The sequence below is a fragment of the Rattus norvegicus genome, chromosome 9, assembly GCF_036323735.1.
Source record: "Rattus norvegicus strain BN/NHsdMcwi chromosome 9, GRCr8, whole genome shotgun sequence".
NCBI lineage: Eukaryota > Metazoa > Chordata > Mammalia > Rodentia > Muridae > Rattus > Rattus norvegicus.
The window spans coordinates 39,337,251-39,364,056 of record NC_086027.1 but is presented as its reverse complement, the minus strand read 5'-3'; the positions used below and the strand labels follow the sequence as shown (position 1 = coordinate 39,364,056).

At 36.6% G+C, this 26,806-nt stretch overlaps 1 long non-coding RNA gene across 2 annotated transcripts in view; it reads left to right on the top strand.

Annotated features, from left to right (window-relative positions):
• The window catches only part of LOC102554281 (uncharacterized), a 94,103-nt gene that overhangs the window by 48,020 nt on the left and 19,277 nt on the right, over nucleotides 1–26,806 (top strand). Inside the window, exons 5-6 of one of the 2 annotated variants that reach the window (XR_010054745.1) lie at nucleotides 1–9,844; nucleotides 11,072–26,806. The exon at nucleotides 1–9,844 is cut by the window's left edge and continues 1,599 nt beyond it; the exon at nucleotides 11,072–26,806 is cut by the window's right edge and continues 19,277 nt beyond it. This is a non-coding gene — a long non-coding RNA (uncharacterized LOC102554281). The other variant, XR_010054744.1, reaches the window with a different exon arrangement.

Sequence of the window (26,806 nt, the reverse complement as noted above, 5' to 3'; positions counted from 1 at the left end):
AAAACTAACAATACCAGAATCCAGCCAGTCCTGAGCTCTCTGCCAGTACAGCAATCAATACTTGAATATACAGAGAAACCAGTCACACAGTGCACCCCAACAGGAAGTTAACTTCATAGTATGAACACAAGCACATATTAAATGCAATCTCTAAAATTGTATAACTTTAATTATTAAAGCATTCCATGTACTCAACTTAGCCTACTGATGCATACTGTGAATATATATGCACCGTTTGAGGCTGGGTGATCTTAGTTCAAGATGATTATGGGAGACCTAGAAAGACCTAGAAAGAGAACCTTAAACATAATGACATGTAGACATACATGCAACAAAATACGCATAATGAACCTAAAGGACAAGACCAATAAAATTATATTAAATATATAGAATTGTAAAGATTAATAAATTAGCTTAAAGACATTAAATTTTGTTTTTTCTCACTATAAAGGAGAAAAATAATTTCAGAAGTAAATAATATAATCATATATATGAAAAAAGTCACTAGTAATTGTATATAAAGATGACTATTAGTTTATAAAATATTTGTTTATAAAATAACATTGACAGCTAATCTAATTATGTAGTTCTAGAACATATTAAAGATAACAGAATTGTAAAAATATTCAACTTCATTAAGGGAATGCATTGAAAATGTATATTGAGGTATGATTTCACACATGGTAAAAAGGGCAAAATCAAACACATTATTTGTTTTTAAGTATGAGGTGATTCTATTTTTAAATCAAGTTTTTCAGCATCTGTGATTTATTATCTTATAACTTTTTTTGAATTTTGAATACCAAGCCTCATCTGGGCCATTCTCACAGAGGGTTATCACTCTAATATTGATATTTTATCTATAGCTATTTGATAGCTGTTGAGGAAGAAACATTCAGTCTTTTGGAAGTTCAAAAATATTTTCAAAGACAAAAACCTTTCCATAAAATAGAAAATGTTAGACTCCCTTCTCTTATCCATGCACCACCCATCTTCCCTGAATGCTGAGTTCTCTGGGGCACCACAGCTGCCTGAGCTACTTGCTAACCCCCATGGTATCCCACCACCTTTCCAACCGCCTTTATCAGACCTGAAGATCCAGAAGCATACAGGTTAGACTCCCTCCCACACCCATTTTCCCTCCGGAAGGAGTTTTCATGGAAAACCCTTGCTGCCCTGAGCAACCTGCTAGACACCCACTCTCTTAACACCTCTTATCCCAACTTCCTCAGACCTGCTGATCTGGAACCATACAGCACAAGGATATGCTTCAGTGGCCTGATACACTAGGATCATTGAGGTTAAGGCTCCTCCCAATATCTCCTACTATAGGAGCATCCAGGAACTAAAGCCACGCAGGTGGCTAAAGGTGCTTGAATGAATCTGGTCAATGAAAGTCGGGACAATATTACTATGTTAGCATACAACTATCTTACCCAAGCCCCGGAAGTCCTAGCACAACTGAAGCACAGGAAAATGACCTTAAATCTAGTTTCATTAAGCTTTTAAAGAGGAAATGAATAAACCCCTTAAAAAAATACAGAAATTTGCAAACTGGTAGAGGCCTTTAAAGAGGAAACAAATCTCTTAAAGAAATACAGGAAACTATAATGAAAACAGATTGAGGAAATAAATAAAATTGTTCAAAAATTAAAAATGGAACAGAAACAACAACAACAAAAGAAAAACATAAACTGAGGGTATCCAGGAGCTGGGAAACCGAGGGAACAGAACAGGAAAACAGATGCAAGCATCATCAACAGCATACAATACATCGGAGAGAGAATCTCAGGCATAGAAGGTACAATAGAAGGAATTCATACATAAACCAAAGAAAATGTCAAATCTGAAAAATTCATGACACAAAACATCGGGACATCTGGGATTCCTTGAAAAGAGCTAACCTACGAATGATAGGAATAGAAGATAAAGGGTTAGAGCTCCTGGTCTGTGACCCTGCTACCTGTATAGTAGAGGACTGTTACTGTTGGCCAGAGGAAACACAGGGGAATCCCAAAATACCAAGGGTGTTGCCAAGGTTATATGTTGTTTCCTACTAAATGACAATAAGGCCACCTTGCTGAACTAACACCACCAGAACTCATTGAAGAGGGAAAGCTTGAAATGGTGCCTGATGACAGAGATAGTGCCTTCTATAGTCACCATACTGGCAAATGTTCTTGGTATGGTAGGTTTCTGTGTGCTACTAAAGGAGAAACATGAACACTAAGCCAACTACAAACCCTAGAATTTATAATAGTGTCCTGTCTGCAGCATATATTAGAGTAGGTCCCCCTCTCAAGGCCTGTCCCCACCCAAGTACTTCAAGTCTCTGCAAGGCTAGCTGCTTCCTCTCTGACTGAAGCCAGACAAGTCAGCCCAGGTAGAAGAACATGTCAGCATAGAGCTTTAGGGATAGTCTCTTATTTCAGTCATCAGGAACCCACATAATGACCATGCTGCACATTGGCTACATATGCATGTGCAGACTGAGGTCCAGCCCATGTAGGTTCTTTGGTTGGTGGTACAGACTTTGAGATCTCCAAAGGTTTAAGTTAGTTGACTCTGTTGCTCTTCTTGTGAAGTTCCTATTCCTTTTGGGGCGTGCATTTCTTCCTCTTATTCTTCAGTAAGAGTTGTCAAGCTCTACCCACTGTTTGTCTGTGGGTGTCTATCTCTTTCTGAATCAGCTTCTGGGTGGAGCCTCTCAGAGAACAACATGCTCCTGTCTGCAAGCATAACAAAATATTAATAAAGTAAGGAATTGGTGCTTGCCAATTAGATAAGTTTCAAGTTAGGCCAGTTGTTTGTTGGCCATTCCCTTGGTCTTTGTTCCCTCCCCACTGCCTGTATTTCTTGTAGACAGGATAAATTTTGGTTGAAAGTTTTGAGGGTTGGTTAGTGTCTCTAATGCTATACAAGGGTCCTTGCCTAACTATAGTGGACGGCTTCTTCAGGATCTATATTACCAATGTAGTGAGTCACAGCTAAATTTATTGATTCTTTGGCACATCTTCTAGCCCAGGTCTTCCTGGTTATGTGGAAGGATTATATGAGGGAGTGAATGGGAAGAAGGCAGTAATCAGTATGTAAAATGTATAAGTTTAAAAATAGAGTTAAGATAAAAATATGATACTATTTTGGTGGGACAGAACTTATGGGAGTAACCATCAACTAATCAATTTGTTTTGAGGGTCATCCATAAGACTGAACCCATACTTGAGGCTAACTGGGTAATCAAGTATCTGAGAATGCATCATCCAGGGACCTAGGGGAAAACCAAACCCTACTGTACAAAATTAATAAATGTATTAATTCTGTACTCATGCATTAGTGTTTTGCTCAGCCATCATCAGTGAAGCTTTCTACTTGAACAAAAATACAGAGATACACAGCCAAATAATAAGCAGAAAATATGACATCTCAAAGCACTCAAACCTGAAAGGGATGTGTTCATCCTATCCCCCTTCTAAGGTCTTGCAGAAGAGAAGGCAGAAGAAGTATAAGATTCAGAGGCATAGAAGACACCAAATAAACAAGACCATCTAAATACAACACAACTAATAAAAATATAATTCACAGGGATTGAGGCCACTTGAACAAGGCTCTCAGAGGTCAACATCGTTTGGGACCCTAGAGATGAAAGGAGAAGTCAACATGTTCCATTCCCAGTACATGCACTATCTCTGATCGAAAACTATTTAAAAATGCAAAATTTCCTTCTTCAAGGGACTGCTCTTAAGAGTAGTTTGCTCGTCCAGAAGTAAATGGCAAACAGAAAGCATACTTAGTAGCATTAGATTCTTTGTCTTACAAGGTCATGTCAGGGTTTTTGGTTTGGTTTGGTTTAGCTTATTTTAACTTTATTTTGTTGTATTTTACTTCTCTATTATTTACTCTGCAGGTTTTGTGTAATTGCTGTGGTTTCTGGTTTTGTGTTCAAATGGGATTCTGATATGTGTAAACAAGTGTGCCTTTGCATCTATATCTGTCTTGTGTCTTTTCCTAGGCTGTCTTCCTCTGCTCTGCTTGTTCTATTCTAATTTGTTTTCTTCCTTTACAATCTTATTATATTTTATCACATTTTATTTTACTATTATCCCCTAGATGCCTGTTTGTTTTCCAATGAAATACAGCCAAGGAATGCATCCAGATGGGAGGGAGGATATGAGGAACTGGGAGGAACAGAGATAGAGAAACAGACAATGTAGACAATGCTGTAATTAGAATATTTTATATGAAAATAAAATCTCCTTTTCACAGAAAATAAAAATGTAACAACAAACAAAATCAACACCAAACAGTTGGAGTTTTGCCAAGTTCCAGATAAGTAAAATCAATTGAAATAACTGAGGGAGAAAAAATGGACTATATTTCCTGGGGATACGGTTACTGCTGATGTCCGGGTTGTTTGCAAGGTTTTTAAATATTTGAATAAAAACCTGTTTAAATGATCTGGAGAGCAAATGAATTAATGTGATAAAAATCTTAAAGTAAATTGGAGCTTTCACGATCAAGTTTATTCAAGACAGCACAAGTGGAAAATTATTTAATGGCTTTTCATGTCCAATGATTCAAAGAAAACAAATTATTTCAATTTAGGACTACAAAGTCAACCATTTATTTAAATACAGCCAGTTTTATTAAAAATGCAAGTTACACGGTCTGATAAAAAAAAGCAATCATAATGGTTTCAGCATATTTACACCAGAAAGAGTCCACATTGGATTCTTTTCTCAAATATGGTGGAACATTCTAGTATTTGCAGTTATCAAAGAGGTATATTACTGGATATATACCTAACACTTAAGCATAATAAAATAAATCCTTATCTATTTTTGTCAATATAATTCTATAGCATTTTTGAAATGCGAGACAAAAATGATATTTTCTGCTTTTTATAAAATAAATCTAAGAATAAATAAGAGTAACATTATTTGATATGAATGTAGAAGTCTGAGGTTCTGTTTCTCAGGAAAAAGAGAAAGAATTGTGATGTCAAATACACAGAGCCATTTACAGCTTAGTGTAGGCTACATAGTGAAATCTGGCCTCACAGAAGAAAGGAAAGAAGGAAGAAAGGAGAGAGGAAAGAAAGAAGGAAAAGAAGTCCAGATGAAAAATAACATGTGACACATGTCTATCTGCATCTGGGTGATCTTGGGCAATAAAACTTTTTAAACTTCTACTCTTTTAGTACAAATTTCATGATTATATTTTTCTTTACAGCTAAATAGTATTCCATCACCTCCACACAAATACACACACGCAAAAAGACACACACACACACACACACACACACACACACACACACCACATGAATAATGTAGAAATGTAAAAAACCATGGAATAAAAGGCTATAAATTTGACTAGATAAAGATATAGATATACAGATGCACACACATATATATGAATAATGTATAAATGTTGATAAATGTAGAAAAAGGCTATTAGTTTGACTAGATATAGATAGAAATAGAGATATAGATAGATATAGATATATAGATATAGATTAGATAAAGATAGATATAGATATACATACAGACACACACATATATGAATAATGTATATATGTTGATAAATGTAGAATAAAAGGCTATTAATTTAACAGTGACAGTGAATGGACACGGAATGAGGGAGGGGTCTAGAGAGGGTATGGGGTTCGGAAAGGGAAGAAGAAAGTGAAAAGTGTTGTAATCACATTTTGATGAACAATATATTTAGAAATGAAAAAGAAGAAAGAAAAAAGAAAGTAGAGGGATGTTCAAACAACATACAGGTAGCAGTGCAGAGGAAGGGTGAACTTGGACCATCCGATGTACAAGGTGGCTCAGCTGCCCAGGAATGGCAGTCTTTTTCACATCGTGTCTGTACGTGTTCCTTTTCAGGTAGGCTTTTCTCTGTGATATACCCATGTCTTTGTGCTCAGTTTCCTATGTTTGCAGTAATGGCGCATAGATGGCACAGAGTAGCCTCCTGGACAGTCTCTACAACCTGACCCTTTAACTCTGAGAGCTACAGCTTAGACTTACATTTCCTCCCCCATATTCCTGTGGCAGGACATGGACAGCCTGTTGAATCCTGTCCCATAGCACATCACTAACCATTGGCACCTGCTGTGATGCTGTGGAGTCTCCTTTCAGAAAAAGCCCCAAACTCCCTTTATCGGAATCTATCAGGGAGGCCGATGCTGGTGTCTTAACAAATCCACCTGCATGTCTGGCAGAAAAGAAATTTCTGGAAAGCTGAGAACTTTTTGCTAGTTCTCATAAAGTAAAAGGAATAGAGTATAAATATAAGATAATAGAAATAAATAAGATCGTTAAAGACACATAGATTGGCAGTTACAGTAACCCAGATCGAAGATGGTTCAATTAAAAGACAAATTAAGGTGTTGGAATGACGGCTGAGCGATTAGGAACATACATTGAAATTGCAGAGTTATTAAGTTTACTCTCAAGCAGCCACATCAGATAAGTCACAATTGTCTTACTCCCACTTCTAAGATACCTCTACAAGCATCAGTGGGCATACAGGCACATGCAGGGACACACATATTCACATAAAGAATATAAGTAAATACATACTTTCTTGATGACAGACTAAATAAAATAGCCAAAAATTTACTGATGAAAGTATACTTGAAAGACAGTCACTTAAAATATAAAGATAAAGTTAGGAAGAATATTGGACTGAATATCCATCATGAACGGCTAATTTAAAAGCTGCTAGTGTACAAGTATCAAGTTTTTCACATTGTCTCATTCATCACCGTTGTCATCGTCTTCACTTGTGTGTGTGTGTGTGTGTGTGTGTGTGTGTGTGTGTGCTTGCATGCACTAGTGTGCCATAACACGTATGGAGATAGGACATATGGAGATTTGAAGACAGCTTTGCAAAGTTGGTTATTTATTTTCACCTTTATATAAGTTCAGGGTATGGAATTTAGATTATCAGGCCAGCATGGCGAGTTTTTCTAGGCTGAGCCATTTTCCCGGCCACTACATTTATTTCCTTGTATTCAGTCAGTACTCAGAGCTTTTAACTAATTTCTTGAACTATACTTTTGAATCTGTCGGTGCATTAAGTGTTTTAACTTTAGAATTAAAGCAAAAGTAAATGAGTGATTTCCAAGGGAATATAGTTTTCTTGTCTTGAGTAGGCAGCAAATTCCAACCCACTTCAACAGTGTTAAGTTGCCATTCATATTTAGTGAAGTTGTAAAAGTCATAGTGTTGCGAAGACTTCCTATTTCAAAGAACTTTCCATTCTTTAAATATTTCATTGTTTTCAACTTTCTGCAAGTTAAAGATTTAGAAAGTTGGATGTACTTCAACATTCTTGCTTTCAACATGATTAGTTTTCTCTGCAAGGAAGGACATTTTGACACTAGGATATTTCTTCGCAGTGTGTTTTTAAGGCACTGCTTCTCAGGGGCCCTGCTTGGCTCCAAAGTCCCAGGAATCCTCCATGATTAATTTGGGCTGATGAACCAGGACACCAAGGTCCACAGAACTGAGATAGCTCACAGGGTAACTAGATTTTCTATTATTTTTCTCCTATTCATTAAATTTGACATTTCTGAGATGGAGTGTGATTTACAACCAGTAACTTCACAGGCTATGGAAAATGAGATTCCCGAAATGTATTAGATATCGTCAGAAAGTGAAGTGAACCTAGAGTGCATACAGGCCAAGCCAAATCTTTATAGAGAAAGTCGTTTTTGGATTAGAAAGGGCTCAGATTATAATCCTGAACAGCGTATTCTATAGTCCTGATAATTAGAGTCTGACAGTCATTTGGAACGGAGGATTCATTTTGCGTATATGCCTTCCACCTAAAACTGTTCAAATAGAAAATGTGGTGAATTTGTTCTGTGATGTTGGGTTTTTTCTTCATTCCCATGCAGTGCTCTCACTGGCCTTGTCTTGCTGACTGTAGTATAGTACTTTATAGGCAAAACTAGGGGAGCATTTTCAAGTGGGTGCTCTCTCATTCCTTCTCTTACTGGCCTGTTTGTTTCCTGCTGCACCAAAATACTGAGTAGCTTCTATGATCCCATTCTAGTATAAAGCTTGTTATTTGATTATTACAGGAGTCTAGATTATATATGGAAGTTGATTAAAGGGATTGCTTTAAAATTCCTTCTGTTTACTCAAGTTCATGCTGTTTGAACTTGATTCTTTAGAATTATGTTATACAGACAAGTAATTTAACACTGGAGAGTGTTTTGTTAAAAAATATGCCTTTTCAAAGATGAAGAATTTATCATTATGAATGACCTCTTGATTATTCTCACATTAGAATGACATCTGTTGGAGTAAGTAGAAATGAAACTACATAGGGAAAAAAATGTATACAACAAAAGTATATTAACATGAGAGACTTAAATTATATATTTCAAAAATAGGAAGGGAGTAAGCTCAGATAGCCAAAGTAGTATCTAGAGAAACAACTGCAGAGGAATCCCAATAGCTAATGTCAAATTATATCACAGAAAAATAAAAATAGTGCAGCATTGTATTGGCACAAAAACAGGCATGTGGAAGAATGAAATAGAGCAACTAATATAGAAGTAAGCCTGCAGGGCTACAGGTGTGTTGTTTTTGACAAAGATGACAAAAATAAACAATGAAGAAAACTGTCTTCTACAGATGATGCTGAGGAAACTGGAGAAGCACCCACCACCTCTGTAACCTGCATTGACTTAATTTGAAAGATTTAAAGCATGAAACATAAAAAGAGAGAAAATGCAGCAAGCTATGCCAAGTATTGAGAAATGGGATGGAAAGGGTGTTAAAAGCCTCTGGACAAAAATGGAAACAATTAATTGAATGAAGTAATAGCCTATATGATAAGAAATAATCTATGTCAAAAGTCGTTGGGCAGGATTAATAATTATAACACATAAAGAACTCAAAAATCTTAAGGTAAACAACATAACATAATTTACAATATGCTGGTAGACTGAAAACCCAGTTCTCAAAAGACAGAGGAGGGATAGATGTAAACATGAAAAATATTCAATCACAATAGCAATTATGAAAATAAAAATTAAAACTATGAAAATTCTATTTCACTCTGGACAGAATAGAAACATTCCATTAAAATAATGCTGCAGAGAAGGGAATTTCCACTGTGGGGAAATAAAGTTGATCTAGGCACTATAGAAATCATATGGAGGTTCCTCATAAAGATGTAGGGCAGTTACTATATATCCATTTGAGCAGCTATGAGAAGAGTATTGAGATTAGTATAAGAGAGATAAGTACATATTCATGTTTACTGAAGCCAAGTTATTTGAGTAGCTAAATTTTAATATCAGCTCTGGTGCTTGTCCACAGAAGAATAGTTAGAAGAAAATATGGCTCCTTCAATCCTTCCTTCCACAAGACTCCCCAAGCTCTGTCTTATGTTTAGCTCTGGATCTCTGTATCTATTTCTATCAGAAGCTAAATGAAGCCACTCAGAGGACAGTTATGCTAGGTGCCTGTCTGCAAGTATAATAAAGTATCATTAATAGTGTCAGGGGTTGACTCTCTCCCATGGGATGGGTCTCAAGTTGGGCCAATGGGGATGGGGGCTGAAGGGGTCAAAGACACAAGATCTACAGCCCATGGGGATCACAAAACCTGAACTACCAACCGAAAAGCATGCTTGGGCCCTACACATATGTAGAAAATGTGCATCATGGTCTCCATGTGGGTTTTCTAAGAAGTGGAATGGGGGCTGACTCTGATTTTGTTGCCTTCTTTGGATCACTTTCTCCTAGCTGGGCTGCCTTGTCTGGTCTCAGTGGAAGAAGCTACATCTAGTGCTGTCCCTACCTGATAAGCCAGAGTAGGTAGGTACCCATGTGGATGCCTTCACTTTTCAGAGGAGACAGGAAAGGGGGAAGGTGCATGAAAAGGAGACTGGGAGGAGAGCTAAGAGGGGGAACTGCTTTATGGATATATGTAAAGTGATTATGCAAATAATCTAATGAAAGTAATAGTTATTGTTTCAAAGTGGTGCAAGACTAGAAAACTACAACGGAGCAAGCTCTTTTGGAGAATTAGATCGGGATTTAAGACAGGCACACTGAGTTCATTCAATAAAAGAAAGAAAAGGAAGGAGGAGAAGGCAGAAGGGGGAGAAGGAGGAGTAGGAGGAAGGAGAAGGATAAACAGAAGGAAGGGGAGAAAAGAGGAGGAAGAAGGAGGAGGAAGAAGAGGAGGAAGGGGAGGAGGAGGAAGGGGAGGAGAGGAGGAGGAGGGAGGGGAAGGAGAAGAAAAGAACATGTGGCATTATTACTTCAGGACAAGTCCTAAATTCTTGAATAGTTGGCTAACAAAGAAACAGACTCCATTTTATTTGCTTCCCTTCCTTTGTTCTGTTTTGGTTTACTTTGATATATATTTGCTTATTGGGATTTTGTTTTGTTTTGTTTCTCTCTCTCTCTCTCTCTCTCTCTCTCTCTCTCTCTGTGTGTGTGTGTGTGTGTGTGTGTGTGAGAGAGAGAGAGAGAGAGAGAGAGAGAGAGAGAGAGAGAGAGAGAGAGAGAATATCATGTTGTTTGGGAAAGGAAGTGAGGAAGGTTCTTTGAGGAACTGGAGAGAAGAAAGTGTGTTATGAGACATACTTTTATTCACCCCATAACAGAGAAAAGGACGGAAAGCAAATACTATACCAGTGTTTACTTTGGTAATATATTTTACTAATATATTTGTTGGTGTTTGTTTTTTGTTATTGAAGTTTGTTTATTAAGCAGAGTGTCACTGATGGGAATATCACCTGAAAACCCACCATGGGTGATAATGCCAGAAAATCATCAACATTGGAGCTTTCTATGCAGCCTCTAGGCAGCTCAATAGTCAGAGCTTCCTCCTCCTATTGTAGTTTGCCTGGTCAGAATCTCCACCTGTTTAACTACTTTTTAATGCTATTGGTTAGGGCTACTAAAGAATGTTCAGGTATTCAATGACTATCCTCTCCGGATGGGGATATATGTATTTTAAGGGAATGTTGTAAACTGAGAAACATGCTAAACAAAAGTCAGCGTCTAGTTGGGAATATGTGTATGTATATGCAGATGCCCAGAGACTTCAGAAGAGGTATCAAATCCCCTAGAGCTGGGGTTACCTGTGACTGTGACCTGTCTAACAAGACGCTTGAACTCTGCAAGAGCTGCTTGCATCTTTACTGCTGAGTCAGCTCCTACCACAGAATTTTATTTAACTGTAAAAAAATAAAACTATGCCGTTTTCCAGGAAAAAAAATGTGTAATACTTTAACAAAGTAGGTCGGAGATACAAAAAGAAGTGTATAAGTATTTTCTTATTCAGAACGCACACACACATACACACATAACAACGCGCTCACAGGAAGAAAATGGTAAAGGCTGGGTAGAAATTTAATAAATGCTAAATGCTATACTTGAAATAAATTATTTGAATTTCAACACTATATACAACTAATAGACTAATAAAGCATTGGAAAATATATGAATAATTATAAAACTTAAACATTAAATATTTTCTTCAAAAAGCATTAAAGGCATTTTTTAACTTCTTGCTAATTAAAATGTTTAATTTCCTTGTATTGGATATTAATCAGAGCATTTTCTAATTAGACATTTTTAATTATGTGCTATTTTTTTAGAAACATAGTTAAGATGTTAATGTTTTCATAATAATTAAGTTATATTAGGAAGAAGCCATAGATTTAAACCACTAAACATGTGTATATAGAAGTCAAGTATTCACTATACATAAGTGACTTTTTTAACACCAGTCTAAAACTAACTTTAAAAGCAGGTAGAAAAGCTTCCAATTTTAAATACTATAAGTATTTACTATAATTTTACATTATTATTATTTTATGAGTTTTAATATAAAATTTTACTGACATTTCTTTCTTTCTTACTTTTAGGGTTATATTGTAAGTCTCAACCTTAGTCTTAATTAGCAGGAGACTACTGTGAATGAGACGTGAGACTAGAGATCGATGCAATAGCAAGAGGATAATTAATCTAGCAAACTGGGGTCCGCCTACTTCACGAGGAAAGGGGATCCCAAAAAGTTCGTTAGTACAGTTTTATACATTCCATAAAGGACAGATTACAGCGATGGTGATTCTTTAGGTTGCTACAAACCAGGGCAGCATTAGGGTCCTTGAAGTACATTCCTTTAGATAAGGTGGAGATAGTCCTGCTGTGAGGACAGGGCTCCCTGGCAACTGGGCATTCCAGGAACTGCGCCAGACAAGATTGGTGTACTCCGTCCTGGATGGGAGGGCTCTCTGAGGCTGGTGAAAAAATACCAGCTCTCTCAATATAATAAAATAGTTTTATTGAGAAAGAAGGAAGTTGAGAATACTTGTCTTCTTCACCTGTAATCACAGAACCTGGGAGGTTGATGGAGAAGACTTTCCAGGAATTAGTAGTCAAATTGGATACACAGGAGTTCCATGGCAGCCTTGGGTTCTGGGACATTGTCGAGAAGAAGGAGGAGGGGGAGGAGGAGGAAGGGGAGGAAGAGGAGGAGGAAGAGGAGGAGGAGGAGGAGGAACAGGAGGAGGAGGAAGAGCAGGAAGAGGAGGAGGAGGAGGAGGAGGAACGGGAGGAGCAGGAGGAGCAGAGGGGGAGGAAGAGCAGGAAGAGGAGGAGCAGGAGGAGGAGGAGCATCAATAACATCAACATAATATAAATGAAAAATGGACAAGTCAAATATGGATTTTATATATGATCAGACTATCTCATGAATCAACTATGAAAAATCACTGATGCTACCACTTTCTTAGTTGTCAATTTAGCAAACGGTAGTTCCTTCTATGTTCTTTTCCTGATATCTCAACCTACATTCTGAGAAAGAATAGTTGGGGGAATGCTTTATATTTAAAAGAATAGTGACAAATTTAGACATTCTGGTGAAAGCATTGTTTTCTTTAATCAGGAATCTTAGAAGAGTGGGGATAGCACACTTACTGGAGTAACAGATACATCTATCCATCAATCTATCTGTCTATCTATCTATTTATTCATTTTGTGTCCCCAATACTGTTCCCTCCTGGTCACCTCTTACAGATACCTTCTCCCCATCCCCCCTCACATTCTCCCCTGAGAGGTTGGGGCTCCCCTTGGTATTCCTTAGTCTTGGGCCAACAAGTCTCTTCCAGATTAGTTACAGTCTGTCCCACTGAGGCCAGACAAGGCAGCCATATTGGGTCATTGATACATAAATACTTTTAAATGTACTCACTGGTAATGGGATATTAGTCAAAAAGAAACTTGGAATACTCACAGTACAACTCACAGAACATGTGAAACCCAAGAGGAAAGAATATCACACCAAAGTGTGGATGCTATAGTTCCACTCAGTAAGGGGAAGAAAATAATCTCTGGGAAGTAGAGGGAGAGGACAATCTGGGAGAAAGACAGGAGGAGGGAAGGGGAGCCAGTTCAGATATGGGAGGAGATCATGAGAAGTACAGAGGCTCAGGAATTTGAAAGTAGTGAGGGCAGTGAGGGGGGGGGACTGTGGGTGGCGACTAGAAAGTCCCAGATGCCAGGGACCCAAGAGGCTCTCTGGACCAAACAGGGATGACTTTAGCTGAAATACTCAAAAAAGGGGAGAGAGAACCTATACAGACCATATCCAGTTGAGGGATAGGGCCACCACCCACCTCAAAAGTATTAATGAAGAATTCCTCCTGTCAAAAGGAAATGCAGGGACAGAGTGGAACAGAGACTGAAGGAAAGGCCATTCAGAGACTGCTCCACCTAGGGATCCATCCCATCTGTTCACACCAAAGTCAGATACCTTGTTGATATCAAGAAGGGCATACTGACAGGAGCCTGGTATGGCTGACCAATACAGATGCAGATAGACTGAGCATGGAACCCCAATGGGGAAGCGAGGGCAAGAACTCTAGGAGCTGAAGGGGTTTGTATCCTCAGTAGGAAGAACGACAATATCAACCGACAAGACTCCCCTACCCCAAAGCTCCTAGGGAATAAACCATTAACCAAAGAGTACACAGGAGGTACCTATGGATCCAGCAAGACATGTAGCAGAGGATGGCCTTATCTGGCATCAATGAGAAGAGAGCCCCTTGGTCCTGTGGAGGCTCGATGAGCCAGCGTTGTGGAAGGCTAGGCACTGAGGTAGGAGTGGGTAGGCAGGTGGTGGAGCACCCTCATAGAGGCAAGAGGTGAGGGATGAGGGGATAGGGGGCTTGTGGAGGGGAAACTGGGAAGGCAGATAACATTTAAAATGTAAATAAATAAAATAACCAATAAAAAAGTGAAACTGTCTCATCTGATACTAAGACTCCTCCAGTATTAGTATTCTAGTTGTAATCCAATAGCACGGGGATATGATCTAATTCTGATCTCAATGAGAGCATTGTACAAAGGCCCTAAATTTACAGTTTACTTCTTTTATTAATATGAAAAATTCTTTAATTGAAAATGATAATACAAAACTAATATTACACAAAAAGTAAAACAAAAGACAGTGATGAGGATGTTTTGTCAAAGGAATCACTTTTGCAACCTAAAACAATACCCTTATCAAACTGGACAGAATTGCATCCCATGCCTTATTAAACCTATCTCATTATGGTTAAGTCTTTGCCTTCCGTAAGTTTACTTCTTAGTAAGGCCTCGGTTTGAGAATTATTTCCTCAACTTCACATAGAGACATAGGAATAAGACCGTGTACTTAATAAAGAAGAGAGATTAGCTTATACTTATGGAAGATGAGAAATGTGTTATATGGCTTGGTCTTTTGGTCTTTTAACTGAATTAGATCTTAGCAAGGAATAATAAATAAATATCTTGTATATATGTGCATTTATTTGCACAAGTCAGAGAAAAATACAAAGAGACAGAAACACACACAGGTAGACACATACACACGCACACACACACACACACACACACACACACACACACAGAGAGAGAGAGAGAGAGAGAGAGAGAGAGAGAGAGAGAGAGAGAGAGTTTATCTAATGAACTTTTCAAGGGCCTATCTCTTAGCCCTGTAATACAGAATAAATTGACAGAAAAACTTTAGGTGAACACATTTAAAAATGAAAGAAACATCATCATGTAAACTGACTTGAAAGAAACATCATCACGTAAACTGACATATTGTGTGAAATAAATAACTAAGCACCAGCCCAGCTGCATTCATGGTTTGGAAAACAAAGTGAGCCAATCTGCCTGTCTTTTTATTAGAAAGGATGATTTAATTTTCTTTATATAAATATCAAATGTTAGTGAGTGGAAAATGGTTTTGAATTGCTTAATATAAAGTATAGTTTCACGTTTTTTTTCTCTTCTCTCAATGTGCAGTTGCAGGGCAGATGTGTGTGTAAATGTGTGTGAATGTGTGTGTATGTGTGTGTGTATGTGTGTGTGTATGTGTGTGAATGTGTGTACATGTGTGTGAATGTGTGTATGTGTGTGTAAATGTGTGTAAATGTGTGTATGTGTGTGTACATGTGTGTGTATGTGTGTGTATGTGAATGTATGTGTGTGTATTGTGTGTATATGTGTGTGTATGTATGCAGAGCATAGTTTTGGTGGTATAAGAAATTATAAGGACTATAACATAAAACTAGATGCATAAACTTATTATACACTAAATAAATAAAGCTTGTTTGCTTTCAGGAAGCTAGTGAAACTGTGTGCTTTACTGTGCACTATTTTTCTTTTGTAGAGCAATGATTTATTTCAATCACAGAAATGTCTTCAAACAAATAAGGTTATAAAGAAAATAGAGTTGTACTGAATTATTATGGTTATATGCATCTTTTTTCTATCCATTTTCCATCCACTAATATTTGATTTTCCTATAGAAAAATTAAATTACCTATTTTCTAAGGAAAAGAAATACAAATTGGCATACTTTGTTTTCTGAGCCATGAACACAATCTGACCAGTGCTTCGTTATATCTGTGATTATTAGTAGCTAACATTGCATCTAATTTTCCCTGAAATTGGCAATCATTCTAATCAAAATAGTTTATGTGTGCACTGATGAATAAGTTAGGCAGAGATCCAAAGAAAGTACTTGCTGGTCCTCAAGGTGAACTTGAATGTCACATATATTGTCCAGGAAGGTAGTTTCCTTGTTAATCATCTCTGGCATTTTGCTTGCACTCATATTTAAGTGGTGGTAGACTGGATAAAGCAATGTATCACCCTGAACAAAAGTTCAGAAAAATGCTCTTAACCTACTGCACTCACTCCTCTCATGACTCTATATTTACTCAGTTGGGAACACCCACTGACAATTTACAGCAACATCCAGCCCAACAGTAATGCTGTCCTCATGGCAGGGAGATCTTTTTTCTTTAGGCTTACTTACTTTTTTAATTGGTTGTTTTATTATTAATGTATTATTAATTTGTTATTAATGTAAATAACATTTCAAATGTCTCAGATCTTCAGGACCAAAGGAACAGAAGTTCTGCTGTGAGGTTGTGCTTCTCTGAAATTTCTGAAGCTTATACCCATGAACTCTCACTAACATGGCTACCTGAACATGAAGTAGCTTAGTTGGCCTCTTTAGTTTTTATGATGTCCTAACTAGGGCTGCTACCATTGCTGTAGTGAAACAGTGGCCACAAGCAAGTTGGGGAACAAAGCATTCATTTGGCTTGTCCATTCACACCCGTAGTCTATCATAAGGAAATCAGGAGAGGAATTCAAACGGAGTGGGATCCGGAAGACAGAAGCTGATGCAGAGGCCATGGAGGAGTGCTGCTTACTGGCTTACTTTTCACTTTTATTTTATATGTACATATCATACACACACACACACACACACACACACACACACACACACACACACACAAACACACACACACACGCACGCACACCCAGTGTGACTCCATGGAGTGATAAGAGGAGTATGCCCCTATACTTGGCTGCTTCCTCCTCCTCCTCCTCCTCCTCCTCCTCCTCCTCCTCCTCCTCTTCTTCCTTCTTCCTCCTCCTCCTCCTCTTCCTCCTTCTTTCAGAAAAGCATAGCAGACTAACACATTTTGGGTGTCTGTTGAAAAGCTGTAGACTAAAGATAGCTACTTGAAGTTTTTCATTCTGTATTTTATTTACTTCCAAACATTTTAAGAAAGAAATATGTTTGCCCAAATATGAAAAATTGTGAAAATGTGCCAAATTGATTAGATAGACTAGAAAAATTGTAGGAACTAGTGACTCTTCTAGATTGCTCTCTATGATTTACTTAGCCTGCTTTCTCATAGCAGCCAGGACGACCAGCCCAGTGTTGGTGCTAGCATAATGCACTGACATTCCCCAATTAATTACTAATAATTAGTAACTGATGTAAAAACCATCTTACAGCCTGATTTTAAGAAGGCATGTTCTCAGTCAAGTTACCTCCCAGCCAGATGATTTCATTTTTATCAAGATGACATGAAAATACCACAAATATATAGCTACAAAGGCTGAATTTCTAAATTTATTTTAAATAAGCATTTCTATAATAGCAATATGATAGAAAACTACTCTTTGAGCTACTAACATTTAGAAATATATGAATACAAAACACTTTTTATTGAAAATGGATTTTTCCTTCTACAATACATTCCAACCATAGTTTCCTCTCCTTCCAGTTCCCCCCTCTATCTCCTATCTATATCTCCCCTCTCTCCCACATCCACTTACGTTGAATCTCCCTTCAGAAAAGAACAGGCCTCCAAGAGATGACATCCCAAACAAAGCAAAGCCAGATTTAACAAGAAAAGGCAAAATGCCTCCTGTCAAAGCTTTATAAGTCAACTCAATAGAAAGGAGAGACTCAAGAGCAGCCAAGAGATTCAGAGAAACACCAGCTCCCACTGTTAGAAGTCCCACAAAGCCACTAAGGTAACAGTCATCTTATAAATACCGAGGACCCAGGACAGACTCATGCAAGCCCCGTGGTTAACACTGCAGTCTCTATGAAGCCTTGTGAATTCTGATTAGCTGGTTACTCGGCCACGTTCTTCTGGTGTCCTCTATGCCCTCTGACTCCTACAATCTTTCCTTTCCATCCTCCAAGGGTTTCCTGATCTCTCAGTGGAGGATCCTGATGGAGACCTCCAATTTGAGTCTCTACGTAATGTCTGGCTGTGGATCTCGGGAGGGTTTACAATAAAAGGTGCTCTGTAGGATACTTAAAGAATCCTACAGCTTCAGAATCCTCCACCTACGACCTATTCTGCCTGAAAGATGTTCTGGGACAATGATGGAACGAAATTTGTGGGAGTGGTCAACCAATGTTTGTTGAGAGGGAAAACAGGTCCTCCACAGCCTTGATGGAAAGGCACCAGAGGCTAGATAACCCAGAGACTTAAGGTAGAACCATAAATAGTAAATAAATAAATAGCCATGGAAATTCCTAATGACACTCTGCCTTGCTCAGAGATTGGTGCCGTTTCCGGCCTCTATCAGAATAAATAGCTTTAAAATAATACATTTTCTCTAATATGTATATCGAATCAAATTGGGAAAATAGTGCTATTAGGCAATCTAACAAGTAATGTTTAGTCACTGTGATCTGTGAGACCTGAATACAATAATGAAATTTCTGGTTCATATCAACAATGTTTTCCTATTATTCTTGTGAATTCTCAACTAGTGGGCATTATTGCGGTTTGGCATGCAGTAAGGTCTCAGGATACCTCCAATTAAGTCTACTTCTTTACTCGCCAAAAAGGAAATCTATCGAGATTATAAAATGTATTATATAGAATGGTAAATTGCAATGTATAAACATGTTAAGAATTAAGAAATAGCATGCTCATTTAGTAGGAAATTATCCGTAGTTAAATTATGGGCAGATTTATTTAAACTCATTAAGTATCATGCAGACACTTAAAATATTTACCTAATATTTGAAATGTATGAAAGTAAGCAGGATAGTAGGATGCATGCATAACTATAGAATAATTCTCTCCAATAAGTTGGATCCTCTATTTGTATTGAATAGTTTTCAAATATTATTACCTCAGATAAGTAAAAGAAATTACTCCTTTTAATTCTAATCTTCATAATAACAGAAGGGTTTGTGTACGAACCTTTCTACTTATTTTCTTCTGTCTCTTGGTTTTTCTGATTCAACCTAGAAATCAACATTCCATATTGCGACTAAAGACTTTTTGTCATTCTTACAAAAGCAATTACTAATAGCTCTTCTATTCCCACTCTAAATTCTCATACGATGCCAAAGTTTCTGTCATTTTTGAAATGTCAAGAACTAGTTCCAAAACGCTAAAATTGCATCAAAATATTCCTGTTTTCCAAAATGAATCAAATAGCTATTAATAAGGTAATTTGTTGGTTAGTATAGTCTGACCAGGAATTTGTGAACACTAGGGTAAATAACATTTGTAAAAGCCAGTAATAAGGAGAAGGGGAAAAATTTATCCTGACTACTAGAAAAATATATGACACTGATTATGTTTCTTTGCTTGTTTGCCATTGAATTTACCATGTTAGCTAGTCCGTAAGTCTCCAGAGACTCTCTTGTCTCCTCCTCCCATCTTACTGAAGGAGTACTGGCATTATTGGTGTATTTTTAAACATCTGACTTAACAAGTGTTCTAGAGATCTGAACTCAGGTCATCAAGCTCCTTGGCATATACTTCATACTATGAATCATCTCTCAAGTCCAGGATACTCCTTTAAACCTAAATCAGGATCTCTCCTAATGATCAATGTATACAGACATTGACATTTCTCAGTCATCCTTAATTACCCATCATCTCATGGGGACAATCACACACACACAAAAAAACAAAAACAAAACCATAAAAGTCGTTACCTTCTCTACAAACAAAATAATGGCTTCCATTTGCCCACTTCAAGTATGTTGACTTGTTTTTGCAAGGCTCATTGAATAGATCACAGGGGTTATAGTACTGATGGCAGAGCCCCAGTGTAGAAGGGTGGGCTCAGAGATATGAATTGCCCAGAGGTAGGAAACTCAAGATAGTTGTATTCACGCATGGACTAGAGACAAATTCATTTATTTCTTCATCGCAGTTTCTTTCTATAAATTCAGATGGATATTCACAACAACAAAAAAGTTTAAAAGAAATCATTAACAATGCATTTTTATGCTGATTCTTTGGATTTAATGAAATTATTACATTGAAATATAAATATCAGGATATTTACATTAGAGCAGGATTAATGAACTGTACATGACTGAATTTATTTTATACTTAATTTCCTGAAATTGTTTTATACATATTTTCACAAGACTGTCTGCAGTGACTAAATTTCAGATTTTGGATGCATTTTGTTAAACTTAGAGTGTAATCTGGCATCTGAGACGTATCAGGCTTTAGGTTTGTAATGAATGACCACTAATAAGATTTCCACATTATTTCTTTAATGAAAGTTTGCTTTACAGATATTAGTGTTTACAAGCATGAGATGATTTTTAGTGCAACATCCTTAGAAACATCCTTAGAAACATATTGTTCTTTTAGTCAACAAGACATCTAACAAATATCAAAGGCAAGGTAGAAACCACAGCGTGGGATAAAATAATTCAAAAAACAATATAATCATGGGTAAGGATTATGTATTAAATAGATTCTGTGTGTGTGTGTGTGTGTGTGTGTGAGAGAGAGAGAGAGAGAGAGAGAGAGAGAGAGAGAGAGAGAGAGAGAGAGAGATTTAGTACACCCAAATTATTTCATTTGAGAAATCACCAAATAATAAAACTAATAATCTCAGAGCAAGGTGGAGATAAATTGACGGCAGGTTTATAAGCATTCACTCTCAGCACTGTCTTAGTGTCTTCATTAATATCTGCTGACACATAATTTTCACAGAAGCATTGTTACTCTGTGTGCCTAAAAATACTATGAATATAAATGGTGATTATTAACTTCATGATTAGTGGCATTTTGTGTTTTTCAAGTTGTAGATTATTTTATACTCTCAGGTCTAATGGTGCCTTTTGAAGCTACTTCAAGATACATAGAAGACGCACTTTTACTACCTAATTTACACATGAGATGGTTATGAGTGTGAAGGATAAAGTTATTCATCTAGTATTACGTCTTTTGCAAACAGGGTCATGGGCTCATACCTCTTCTGCCAATATCCTTATAGTTCATAATTTTATTTATTTTAACTTTCAAATGCAAAAGCAAGGTATTTAACAGTCTGTGAAAATATAAGCTATTACCAAGTTCCAGTAAAATAGCTTCAGCACATTTTATATGAAATATGGCCACCACTGTAAATATATCAAGTTAATCAAATCATAGGAATAAATGAATATACTATTGAAACTTCATGAGGATAAACATTTTTAAAAATAACCCCTCCTTAAATCATAGTCCTTCTACAGCATAATCACCGATGCTAAGATTCTAGTACAAACTGCTGTAACTTATTCATGATTATACTTTTCTTAGTCCAGGGTTTCAATTTGAATAAAAGTTTTTCCCAATGAACGAACGGTAGGCAAATATTTGGAATATGTGGTAAGGGTTTGTTTTCACTTTCAGAAACAGGTGGACCGAGGCTTGCTATAATTTTGCCTTCTGGATGCAGCATTCCAGAAAGCCTTTGGCTTTCGTGAATGGGACTAATAAAGCCAAAGTTGAGTCTTGTGGAGATGTGACGACTAGTGAACAACAATCATGTCTGTGGGTTTATGTACGTGGGTGTGCTTTCTATAGGTCAGAGACACTAGTTGTTGATGGATAGAGAACTCTGTCTCTCATAAGAGCTCCAGAATACCCTCAAAGTTTTCACCATAAAACAAATGCCTCATTGGGATCTGACAAGACTTTACAACTCAATTCTAGAAGCAGACTTTGACGTTAAAAGAAAAATTATGAAACCCTAGAGTATAGTTTCTCTAGTTTCCACTTCTAGCAGTGAACACTTGAAAACAATTTAGGTATACTTAAAGTTAAATTGATAAATTGATATGGTCTACCATAGTGAGAAAGATAAATCCATTTGTGTAAGGCTAAATGAAGTATGCATAGGTGTTGCAGTAAAAAGAAAAAAAGGGCAGAACATTCCTGCTGGTACCCTGGTTGTCCTGCTTTTGCTAACTCCGGTTCCAGAATGCCATTGAAACTAGCACTAATTTATCTCAGAGGCTCGATGCTGCCCTCAAGTACTGTCTGACCGAGGTGAGTTGTGGTTACGCCAGTTTCATATAGAGATTGCCTATCTTGTGGCTTTCTTACTGCAGACTCTGTACATATTTCCAGCATCCACCCCGTGTTCCCAGAAGCGGCTACCCTGTCGTAACTCTCTGTAGCTGCTCTGATTGCATTCATCCATCCCTAATAGTTATGGTATAAACTCCCAACGACCCATTAAAATCAGGACTCAACAAACTGCAACCCAACATTCAGATTCATATGTTAAATTCTCAGTCCCGCAAATTCATTCACACAATAAACTCACAACCAATTGATAAGTATATAAACCATCCAACTAGATAAGATAAATTTGCCTACAGAAATCCATCCAAGGTACCGTGGCAATTCAGGTCTACCTGGATCTGGATCATCCTTCTGTCTCCATTTTGATTCTCCTTCCTTCTCCTTCTCTCCCGCCTTCAAAGGCTTTGCCCTGTCTTATTTTTTACTGTCTAATCATGGTCTTGACCTAACTTGTGCCAGCCCTCATCTGCATATAGACATCAACCCACACATAAGCAAAGTTCAGGTCAGTTTTCAGTGATTTAGAGGACTAATGCAAAAAAATAAAATATAAGTTACATATTGTTTAAAATTTGGAATAAAACTATATTTATGAAGGATATTCATTTTATATAGAAATAATTTTATGGCAGCATTTAAACAATAACCACATTATATGTTAATGTAGATCTAGATGTGAAAGATTTTAAAGAAGTTTGTGTAATTAAAAATAGTCCTTTTTGTCCACATGATGACAATATATATGATAATAGAAAAAATTAAAATAATTTTTATGATAACAGTATACTGTTTGTAAATGCACACAATAGCACATTATTATTATAAGAAGCTGGGAGGTGGGGCTGGGGATTTAGCTCAGTGGTAGAGCGCTTACCTAGGAAGCGCAAGGCCCTGGGTTCGGTCCCCAGCTCCGAAAAAAAAAGAACCAAAAAAAAAAAAAAAAGAAGCTGGGAGGTGAGTGGATAAAATATTAGGCAAACAGTTAAAATTTACAATTATAAGTTATTAGGCTTAAGGTCAACATTATGCATAATGAGTTATTATAATGAATAAAAAGTATGCTTGAGAATTTCTAATGAGGTATTTTTAGGTATTCTCCTGAAAAGCAAAAATTGTGTTGAGCTAATACCTATGTTAATTGGTCTTTTTAGTCATTTTGTAACCTCAATACACTACCATGAATATACAAAAATATATTTATTAATTGGAACAATTAGTTTATTAACTATTTCTTATAGTAATTATGTTATTTGAAATAGAAATTCCAAACAAGCAAGATAGGAAAAACTAAAGAAGATTATGAGTAATTTAGTAGTATTCTTTTCATCGTAGTATTTTAAAATTTGACCACATAGCCAAAGAGAGAAATACTTCATAATTAAATCTTTTATTTGATCTGTATATTGAGTCATCAATTTAGGCATAGTAAGATCCTACGAAATGAGACAGAATAAACATGAATTATCAGTAGCTTACTACTGTAATTTTAATCCCCCAATCCCTTTTGGAGAAGAGTGGAAAACCTCTATAGTATTGAATCTGGTAAAATTATAATGATAATTTTCAGTGAATGATAATATAAGAATATTTCTGAAGACCAGCATAGCTATGTTAAGATGTTAAAGCACTTCAAAATATTGATGGAGATGGAATTTAAATTTGGAGGTTATCCTGAAATTGATATCAAAAGGTACAGGGAATTAGGAATGCTTTGAGTGGGAGAAGTAGTCTTCTCTATGGAAGAGCAAACCAATTTGTTTTCCAATATCAAGTGATCAGCTGTGAAAACAGCTGTGATACAGACTGGACAAGTTTTAAACACACACACACACACACACACATAAACATATTTATATATGTTTACATGTGTACCACATACATACATATGTGTGTGGTACACATGTAAACATATATAAATATATACATATATATGCATTATATGCATGTGATGTGATAACAGTTCATGAAAAACAAGGCTATTTATATAAAAGAGACCAAGAAGAGGTATGTGGAAGTGTTTAGATAGAGGAAAGGTAAGCGGGATAATATGCTATTAAATTACAATCTCAAAACCGAAAGAAAAAATAAACAAGCTTGCATATGTCATAGGAGATAAACCTCAGTCATATTTAAAGCAAAAGAGAAAAATATGACATCAACATAAGGCTTTGAAGAATTTAGGAAACAATATGTACATTGAAAAGAAATTAATGAAGTTGCCCAAATTCTCCTTAAAATCCAACACAATGAAGACTATCATAGTAATATTCCATTCTCTGGACACAATATCAATATTAATTAGCATTCTATTGCTTTTAATAAACACCATGGCTATCTTTTATGCCAACTTGACATAAGCCACAGTCATCAATGAGGAGAGAACCTCAATGGAGAAAATGTTTCCATAATATTGAACTATAGGCAAGCTTGTAGAGCAGGTTTAACATTTCTGACGGGTGTGAAAGAGCCCAGCCAATTACTAGTAGAGACAGTCCAGGACATGAGCAAGCCAAGCTGAGCAAGCTCGATGGAGCAAGCAACTAAGCTGCATTCCTCCATGGCTTCTGCAGGATCTCCTGCCTCCAGGTTATATCTTACCTGAGTTCCAGTCCCAACTTCCTTCAGTGATGAAACAGTGATGTAAAAGCATAGGTCAAATAGATCCTTTCCCAACTATATTTTGTTCATGATTTTTTTTATTACAGCAATAGTATCTCTAACTAAGATAATGACCAAAACCAACTTGGCTAGGAATGGATTTCTCTTATAGAGGGACAACAAAACAGGAACTCGAGCAGGTACCTAAAGACAGTATCAGATGTGAAGAACAAGGAGGGATCGTGTATGCTACCTTGCTTTTTAATGCATTCTCCAGGTTGCTTCCTCATAATACAAACCCAGGAATACCTCCCTAGCAGTGGTACTGCCTGCAATGATCTGGGCCCAACCACATCAACCAAGGAATTCCCCAAGAACCAAGGAAATTTTCCATAGAGAACCTCAGGGGCCAATATAATAGAGAAAAATCCTCAAGATATATTTCCAGTTTTCTTTTTTAAAATTATCCCTTGTTTGTATCTAGTTGACACAAAACAGCAAGCACATTATGGAACCTCTCTTGGTTGCTGTTCTATTGCCATAAAGAGACACCATTACCAAGGGATATCATATTTTAAAAGTATTTAATTGGAGACTTACTTCTATTATGGTTTCAGAGGTTTAGTTCAGTATCACCATGGAATAGCAGCAGGGAACACAGTGGCAAGCAAGCACGTTACTGGAGAAGTAGCTAAGATCTGCCCCTGATCTGTGAAGCCAGAGAGGGACACTGAACCTGATGTTGTTTTTTTATCTTTAAAGCCCACCTCAGTGGTAAACTTTCTCCAATGAGGCCATACCTATCATTCCTTCCAATTCTTCTAAATAGACACTCTATGTTGCAACCAAACATTGATATATATGTGTGTGTGTGTGTGTATATATATATATATATATATATATATATATATATATATATATATGGAGGCCATTTTTATTTAAACAACCATAGCACTGAAACAGTGTAGAATACAGCTCTCCTAGTTAGTCTTATTAACTTGATACAGTTTAGGGTCATGAAAGAGGAAATTCTCCATTGAGGAACTATCTAGATCAGACTATCTTTGGGGCCTGTCTGTATAGGACATTCTTGACTTTTTTTAATTGAAATAGTATGACTCAATCCTATGTGGCTGGCACCTGATCTAGACAGATAATCCAATGCTACATAAGAAAACTACCTAATTATCAGCTTGAGGACAAAAGTGCTTCCCAACATCATTTCTGCCTTACCATTTCTTCCTGCTCTGATGTCCCTTAATGATGAATTGTGAACTGGAATTGTTAAAATAAACTCTTTCCCCTGCAACTTGATTTTGGCCTGAGAGTACTTTCTCACAATGACAAAAAAGTAAATTAGAAAATAACTAAACAAAAAAGCTATAAGTCAATATCTTTAATGGGTATTAAAAATCTTCAGCAAAGTATCAGTGCACTGAATCTAATAGTTCATTAAAAAGATTGTTAACCTTAGTACTATAATTAAGTGGGAATATTATGACCCTGAGAGCTACTATGGAATTTAATTACTATAGTTATTAATTTTGTATTATATATTTAATAAATATAAAAGATATTTTGTGTATTTTCACAATAAATTAATGAAGGTAAGGACATGGAACTTGATTTATTTTTGAACAATTGATACATAATTTGCAATGCTACCTGTTAATTATTATTATATGTAGTCTACATACCAATTAGTAAGTTAGTAAATTAAAAAGGAATACTTATAAATCCTAATTGTTTGTCAGAGTCAGTATGAGCTTCTCTTAAAAAAAATAGTTTCTTTCATAGTCAGACAAATTTGCAATTGAACCCATTTGCAGCTTACCATTTATGCAATTATATGTATATCTGCAAAATACTCACACACAATACATTAAATTATATGTGGAATCAGATGTATAATCTTTCAAATGAAATTTAAAATACATAAAATCCCACATGCTATTATTTTCTTTCAAGTTCCGTTTGAGTAGGAGGCACGATTTCACAATAAATAAAC